Source organism: Chiloscyllium plagiosum, chromosome 4 (genome assembly GCF_004010195.1).
Source record: "Chiloscyllium plagiosum isolate BGI_BamShark_2017 chromosome 4, ASM401019v2, whole genome shotgun sequence".
Taxonomy (NCBI): domain Eukaryota; kingdom Metazoa; phylum Chordata; class Chondrichthyes; order Orectolobiformes; family Hemiscylliidae; genus Chiloscyllium; species Chiloscyllium plagiosum.
Genome location: NC_057713.1, coordinates 49279299 through 49288261, shown reverse-complemented (window position 1 = coordinate 49288261; position 8963 = coordinate 49279299). Strand labels below are relative to the sequence as shown.

General features: G+C 38.4%; 1 long non-coding RNA gene across 1 annotated transcript; it reads left to right on the top strand.

Annotated features, from left to right (window-relative positions):
- Nucleotides 1-825: 825 nt before the first annotated feature.
- Nucleotides 826-7945, top strand: LOC122549553. Its single transcript, XR_006311573.1, has 3 exons — nt 826-999; nt 3247-3381; nt 7606-7945. It is a non-coding gene; the product is annotated as an uncharacterized LOC122549553 (long non-coding RNA).
- The last annotated feature ends 1018 nt before the right edge of the window (nt 7946-8963 follow it).

Here is an 8963-nt window from a genome sequence, read left to right as displayed (position 1 = left end):
CTAGGACCCACACTCCAGAATCCCCTTTCTAAACTCTCCATGATCCTACCTCTCTCTTCAAAGTACTTCTTCTTCTTTTGTTTCTAACTTCTGCAATTTCTTCACTCCCAACCCTTTTATTCTGACATTAGCAGCATTCTGGGCTTTACTGAAAACAGATCCAAAATACTCAGTTATCGAGTCATACAGTCATAGAGCATGGAAGCAGATCCTTCAGTCCAAGCTGAACATAATCCCAAACTAAACGGGTTCCACCTGCCTTCTCCTGGCTCATATCTCTGCAATTCATGTACTTATCCAAATGTCTTTAAAACATTGTAATTAGATACAGTACTTCCACAAGAAGAATTCTCATGATTCCCTAATAGTCCTACTCTGTCTTTGACTCTCATTTTCCTATCCATGCACTTAAAAAAGAAATTAGTGTTCCTTTTCTTTGGTAGGTTTCTTACTTTCTTTTTTGGTTCTTTCCTCTACATTTTGCATTCATTTACTTATCTGTTGATTTTTAAATCCGGAATTTATCAGAAGCTTCCTTTATCTGTTTCATGTTCATCCCTATAGGGTAAACTTTGGTTAGGCTGGTAATTAGATGAGGGATTGTGAAGTGGGATTAACCTGCGCCCATTTGTAGCAATGCAGAGAGCGTGTAAAATCGTGCTACCTGTTAAGTTAATTGATCATGGCATGCAGCCCAGTGATAAGTGAGTCATTGAGTGATTGCCTGTCTCAGCTGGTGCTCTACATTCGTGAGAGGTAAACACAACTTAAAGCTAGTCTGCACCTCTTAAAGCCAGCCTGCATGTCTTACAGGTGAGATGCATTTCAGATGGAGCTGTTTTGAGAAGAATCTCTGAACAAAAAATGGAGTGGAAATAATAACTTGCCTTGAGATACTGCGATACAACACTGGAAGCCTCAGGCAAGGAAGAGATTTCAGATTTTTTTCTTTGCTTGTCAACAGAAAGGCCTCCTGACAGATAAAGCCAGTAGATGCAGGTAATTGTTACAGTTAATGGTGGCCGTCTAGCCTCAGAATCTTTGTGGTCAAACAGTGAGTGAATGCATCTTTAGAAAGCCATATCCTTATAAATCCTCTACTATCAAAATCCTGGAGGATACTATTGACCCAAAAGTCAACTGGACTCACCATATAAATACAATGGTTACAAAAGCATATCAGATACTAGAAATACTCCAGCTCGTATTTGACTCCCCAAAGCCTGTCAACCATCTACAAAGCACGGGTCAGAAGTGTGATGAACTACTCCCCACTTGCCTGGATGGGTGCAGGTCCAACAACACTCAAGAATTTTCATACTATCCAGGTCAAAGCAGACTGCAAGTTCCCCTCCAAGCTATTCACAATCCTGAATTGGAAATATGTAACTGTTGGGTAAAGGTCCTGGAATTCCCTTACTAATGGTTTCAGTAATAGCACATGGATATGATTCAAGAAGGCAGCTCACCACTGCCTTCTCAAGTGCCCAGCCAGTGATGCCCATGTCCTGCAGGTGAATAATGGCCACTAGCCTCATATCCTGCTCCATTTGCCAGACACCTTTCAAATAGACAAAAAGGCTTGCATTCATACATTACTTTTCATGATGACCAAATGTCTCAAAGTACTTAACAACTAATGAAGTACCTTTTGAAGTGTTATTTTGGTAAAGCAGGAAATATGGCGATTAATTTGTATTCGGCAAACTCTCGAAAATATCAATGTTGCAATAATTAGATAATCTGCTTTTCTTTGTGAAGTTGCTTGAGAAATAATTATTGGTCAGGACATTGAAGCTAGCTGTCCATTTAATGTTTGTTCATGAGATGTGGAAGTTGCTGGTTAGTATCAGCATACATTACCCATCTCTAACTGGAGGGCTATTAAGAGTTGACGCAGTTGCTTTGGGTTTGATTCACAATTAGGCCAGACCAGCTAAGGACAACAGACTTCTTTCCATCAAGGTCACTGATGATCCAGATTGGATTTTATGACAATCAACAGTGGTTGCATGGTCACCATTAGACTAGCTATGATTCCAGAATGTTATTGGAGTCAAATTTTACCATCTGCCTTTACTGTCCAAGATAGGATACCTCAATCTGCTAAGTGATGATAGATGAACTAGTTCCCCTTCTTTATTTGTTGTTTGCAACAAGGTTACAGCAAACTTTGTTTTAACTGGCGCTTACCTGCTCCTGTGCTGTGAGCTGTCCCACATAGGTTCCTCCAATGTCAGCTGTGAATTTTGTTGTTTGTTATTTTTTCTGAGACACGCTCAATGTCCAGAGATGTTTGAATTCAATCAGCAAACTGTGCAGATTCACTGCTGTGTCAGACAATAGTGTAGGTTTCTTTCTCTGACCATGTGGTGGCTGCCTTTGTCTATCTTCCTCCTTTTTTAAAGTGCTGTCGTTTTAATTGTTTACCCCCAAAGTTTCAAAGCAATGCAACAGCTTATAAAACAGTAATTGCTACTCCTGGAATTCAAGGAAATCACCTCCAACACCTAAAATACATCAAAAAAGGAGCAGTTCTTACAGCTACAATTTTAACCTGTCCTCCACAAAAGGGATCAGAAAAGATTTACAGAAAAGAAAGGATGTTGCCAGGGTTGGAGGTTTTGAGCTATAGGAAGAGGCTGATGGGGCTGGGGCTGTTTTCCCTGGAGAATTGAAGGCTGAGGGGTGACCTCGTAGAGATTTACAAAATCATGAGGGGCATGGGTAGGATAAATAGACAAAGTTTTTTCCCTGTGGTGGGGGAGTCCAGAACAAGAGGGCATAGGTTTAGGGTGAAAGGGGAAAGATTTAAAAGGGATCCAAGGGGCAACTTTTTCACGCTGAGGGTGGTGCACGTATGGAATGAAGTGGTGGAGGCTTGTACAATTATAATATTTAAAAGGCATCTGGATGGGTATATGAATATGAAGGGTTTGGAGGGATATAGGCAAGGTGCTGGAAGGTGGGACTAGATTGGTTTGGGATATCTGGTCGGCATGGACGGGTCGGGCCGAAGGATCTGTTTCCATGCTGTACATCTCTATCACTCTATGGCACCGTATCATCCAGCATACTTGATAAACCAACAAAAATTGCATACATCAAATACCATGATCTATGTCGATATCAGAGTGCTTATGCTGTAAATAAAATATAACAGTGAGGTGTATACCAACTGCATTACAGTTTTAATACTTCTTGTGTATTTTCACAATTTTAGACTGTGTGTTGATGTTTTTACAGAGACATTTTTGAGGATGTTGATGCCTTGAAGCTTCACTTGGTCAGGGTTTACTGCGGTTGTGTGGACCTCTTGATTATCCAGAACGTTTGATCAACTGGCACACTCCTGGTCCTCCACGCGCTGATAAATAAAAGGTTTGCTATAATTTTTAAAGGGTCATTTTCCTCGTGGAAGCCTTTCTCCCAGACTGTAATGAAGTTATATTTTAAAAGTAGCCAATTTAACCCAGTTTTCTTGAAATAACAAGAAGTGTGAGTTAGCTCATTTCTACTTGCGAGTAGAAACACCGACATAACACAAACCCACACAAATTAGGAATAAAAGATTGGTCCAACAAAATAGAAGCTAAAAAAAAAGGCACATGGATCAGTCTTTGATGAGCAGATAATTGGACATTGTGGCCAATGTAGCGAAGATTAGCAATAGGTGAACAGTTAGCTTCATGATATTTATTTTTGCAGATTGGTTGTGATTCTATAGTTTAGGTTTGACTCCCTACAGTACGGAAACAGGCCCTTTGGCCCAACAAGTCCACACTGACCCTCCAAACAGTAACCCACCCGACCCATTCCCCTACCCTGTATTTACCCCTGACTTGACAATTTAGCATGGCCAATTCACCTGGCCTGCAAGTTGTTTGGATTGTGGGAGGAAACCAGAGCACCCAGAGGAAATCCACACAGAAACAGGGAGAATGTGCAAACTCCACACAGACAGTCACTCGAGGCAGGAATCAAACTCGGGTCCCTGGTGCTGTGAGACAGCAGTACTAACCACTGAGCCTTTTCTGATGCCTTTGAACTATGATTGAATTACAGCATTCAGACTGAGAGAAAGTCTTTGTTTCCTGATTCCTTTTAACTGGCCTGTAGTACTTAGGGTTAGAGAGAGGCTTTATGTGCAACACAGGGTGACCGGGGATAGATCTTCAAACATGATCTTCATAGCATACTAATGCTAGAATGCAGGCTGCAACAAATGAGAGCATTCAAACCCATTAGTCTACTCTGGTAAAGTTGAAACTTGCTTTTTAACCTCTGTCCTTGTGTATTCCTGAAGAGGCATGCCTGCAAAAGATGGCTATCTGCCAAGAAAGGAAAGATACTCAGCCATCTCATTATCTATTCTTGTTGCGTCTCTCCTTGTTTGAATTGTCTCTGACAATTTACATGTGAAACACTCCATTGACTTCACACAGGACTTTACCAGATAGTCACTGAATTTAAATTCACAGCTTTTCTGCAGTAGTCCCACTTTTAAGAACAACACATTTGGGATTTAAAAGTAAAATATATCTATAGATACTGTGGGGTTCTGATCCAATGTCATGACAATATCAATCAGTGTGGAGAGAGGAGAGGTTACACACACTGTGTCTTACACAGTCTTTCAGCTGTAGCCTGGTTCTTTGTATTTTTCAGTTTCTTTCAGATGCATGTCGAACTTTTCATTGCTGTGTGACTCTGCCAGTAGCAGTTTTTAAATATATTCTTCAATATTCAATCTTAGCTCTATTTCTGAAACCATGTTGTCTGTTCAGCTTTGTCTGAACTGTGTTTTTATTGAAGTGCTTGCAACATGGCTGTCTCCAGTGTGTGTGCCTCATGGTAAAGGTAATAGGACAACAGCAAGGAGGCACATTGGTACACATCCTGTTACTATTCCAAACTCCTTTCATTATGTCCATTCCTGTTTTCTGCAAAAGTCTGGGATACAAGCTGTTCAGACCAGGTGATTTATCTCCCCTAAGTACAGCTTGCCTTTGCAGTGCCTCCAGTTTCTCAATCTTCAGACCCTTATCCATTGCTTCCCCATCTTCATTTCTACCAATAGTTTGTCATTAAATACTGACAAAAACTACTCAGCAAGTATTCTAGTCCCTTGCCTTGCACCTCTAAGCATATGCCATTTTCTCTGATCCTCACATTGCCCACGCTATCTCTATCACTGACTTATTATTTACATGCCAATAACAGATTTGTGGGTTCCTTTTAAATTGACTGACATTCTATTCCCATATTTCCCTTTTTAACCAGCCTACTTCTAAACCTATTGTACTTGCCCTGAATCTATGTTGAATTCAACTGACATACATCATGCATCCTCTTTTTTTTCTTTTCTTCATAATAATCTTCATCTACATCATATTTTAAGGAGCCCTCCTTTGGGTTTCACTTAAGTGAAATATTCATAGCTTGTACATAAAGCATCTTTTCTTAAAAAGTCCGTTGTGTTTATCTGTGCCTATAGATTTACAATGTTCTATTTGTTTGTAAATAACAGTTTTTGTATTCAAATATGGAATGAAGGCTCCACTGGTTAGGCCAGCATTTACTACCCGTCTCTAATTGTCCATGGGCAGTTAAGTCAATCATGTTGCTTGGACCTGGAGTCACATGTAGGCTGGACTAGATAAGGATGGCAGATTTCTTTCCTTGATGGATATTAGTAAACCAAACGGGTTTTTCTGAAAATTAACAATGGATTCATGGTCATCATTAGACTGTTAATTCTAAATTTTCTTTATTATTGAATTTAAATTCCACCATCTGTCATGTGGTGATTCAAACTCAGGTCCCCAGAACATTACCTGGGTCTCTGGATTAACAGTCCAGCAATAATACCACTAGGCCATCATCTACCCTTCATTATTCGTAAATGTGATTGATGGTCAAATTATGTCATGGTGCCATTGTATGTGTTTTATAGCAATCTTGGTGAAATGGAAGGAAAGTTATGTTGGCAGAACATCTGGGTCTGTTTAACATATGGAAGTTGTTAGGAAAACAATCAGAAACATTTGTTATGGACCAGGCCAGACCCCTCAAAACATTTCAAGAAAGTAGCCCAGACCCTAACTTTGCTAGTTGCTTTAAGCAGGTAGAAAGTAGATATTCCAGGAGAAACACCGCTGTTGAAACGACCAAGTTTTAAACAAACAGAATTTATTTACAAGATTACTGAATGAAACACTAACAATAGAAAACAGAATACCAAATAACTTGACCTCTCCGAAAACCCAACAGATTATCCCAACTTAATGATGCTATTCCAAATACTTGCAACAATCCCCATAATCACCCTGCCTGACTGCTTTCAGTCAATAACCAAACCAGAGAAAAGCTGAGCTGGGAGAACTGGCCACTCCCCTTTCATTACTCAATTTTTTTTCATCAAATTAAAAACCTTTTGCCTGAGACAATATCTGTTAGCTATAATCAAACTGGACCTAAAACACTTCAACTTAGACAATTCAGAGTCTTGTCTTTTATGACCTCTGTGATAAAAAAACAAGGACAACATAACCTTGTTAAAGGAGCAGCTTTGTCACACGTTCAAAATTGCTGGGGTGATTATAGATTTAGTTACTAGTAGATGGAAGAAGGAATTCAGGTGAATGATTAAAATAGGTCAAGAAAACCTTGGTAAAGAAAGCTTAAAAATATTCAGCTGTCAAAACTCAACATATAATAATGCTTCAGGTTAATGGGAAACACGAAAAATCTGAACATAAATATTCATTAACACCGCTGTTATCCTTCGAGAAAACAGCATTAAAATAAAGGTAATGAGGTAATATGGTTTTGACACTTCCTGTCCATTTTGAATGCATGGGATGATGATTTAATTGGGTTATCATTTAATTTTTGCATTTTGTGTGCTTGAGTGCTGCAAGCACATTATGTAGTGAACATCCGTAGCAGCAGGAAGCACAATAAGAAAGTGTTATTCTCCAGACAACAAATTGAATAATTTTGTATGAAGAAAACAAATAATTTTATATTATGCATTTTGTATAGAGGGAGGAAGAGAGAGAAGCCACATGAAACAGAAATGGAAGTTGTGAATTTTAGACAACTGGAATGTCAATCTGCTATTCGTTTATATGACTAAGTGTCTTTTGCTGGTCTTCAAAGTGCACTTGATGATCCATTTGGCATAATCTGATAAAACCACATTCTTCAAATACAGATTTAATTTTGGTCCTTGTTAAACCTCACATTTTGGTATGATTGGAGAATTAAGTGGGAATTTAGTTCCACATAATTTTTGCAAACATTGTCCTCCGCTGAATTTGCTGTTAAAATCATGAAATGGATAGTGGGAGTTCCTGTTCAAAGAAGATAGAAACTTGTCTCAAATTGAAATGACAGGTTTGTGTCATAAGTAAATTGGGTTTTGGATTAATTCAGGAAGCAAATATAAATGGAATGTAGATAACATGCCTGGTCATTGATTAATGGTACTGCTGGAGCTTTTTTTTCAATATAAAATACTTTGAGGCATATACAAATGAAGAAGTTTTATGGTAATGTTTTTGTGAGGTTATTGTTGCAAGTCTATTTTTTTCCAAAAAGGAAGCCTTCTGGTGAAGATGTACATGGATGGAAGAGGATGAGAAGAAATGAAATAAAGAATTCACATGAAATGTAGAAGTTAGAAGGAGATATATTCAAGCTTACCTTTAAAAGCCATGTTGAGCATTAACTAAAGAGCAAACAAAGAAGACAGCATTTCTCCTGGAAAGCAGTGAAAGATTGGTACCACTTACTGTCAGTTTACTTGAAGGTCAACCTCCATTAGCAGCACAACCTTGTCTACTCTAGTAATGATTATTGAAACCATTAACCTTTCTTACATCTGGCTCCTTTAAGTTCGTTCAAGGGATAGTAAACTGAGCCAAACCATAACACCCAATATTTTCTATGGCACCTAGTCTAAATCTTCTTTTATACTTCAAGTACAGTACATGAAAGACTATGTTAGGCATTGCTTAGAGTACGCTTGGATTATGGTGTAGTCACTTGGGACTCTTATTCTGTTAAAAGGCATTACCTCTTTTAAAAAAAAAATCATGTCTTTGAGAAGCTTGTTCTGTTACAATTCCTTGTAAGAACAAATATCTCCCAGTGGTCACATCAATAAAACTCCTTGGTTGATGCACTTCCATAAAATTCAGAATAAGGAACAAAATACTTGCTCTAATCTGTACATTAAGATCAAAATGGCTGAGCTTGAAGTGTTCATAACCAATAGTTGTAACTGTATTCACCTCAGTGTACTTCCTTTACTAATTAATGTTATCCAACAACAATTATGGACTAAAAAAAACTTCCATGAATTTTTATTACTATGACTTCTAAGGACATTAAGATAGTAATAATCTTTTGGAACTTCTAAATAAATGGGACACCTACTGTAATCATTGTGCACCTTCTGAGATAATTGCCTAGTGGAAGATTATGGAGGGAAAATTTACCAAGAATCAAGTTCCCAATTAGTTTTTTCATGGACCTCATAAATGGCAGGAGTCTTCAGTCTCGTGCAGTTTGCAGAATTCGATAAACATGCTCAGTATTTTCCTCAGCATGATATTCGGTCTGTTTGAATTGCATGGAATTCTACTCCATAAATGTAGAACTAATTTGACATCATTGCAGGGCTGACGGAAAACAAGAAATATGATCTACAAGTGCAATCATCATGCACAGAGAAAGGAATCTTTAACAGTGATTCCAATGCCTCAATAGGTTTACACAGGTTTCCTCCATTACCACCCACTCGCATCATCAGATTTTGCAAAATGCTGCCTAACATTGTAATGCATAATTATGGTACTTAAAACTATCAGGCATGAAGGACATTTTCACCCTTTTGAAAGGGAAGACAGATGACATAGATGCTCCTGGGAATGTCATTGTGATAAAACAGAAAA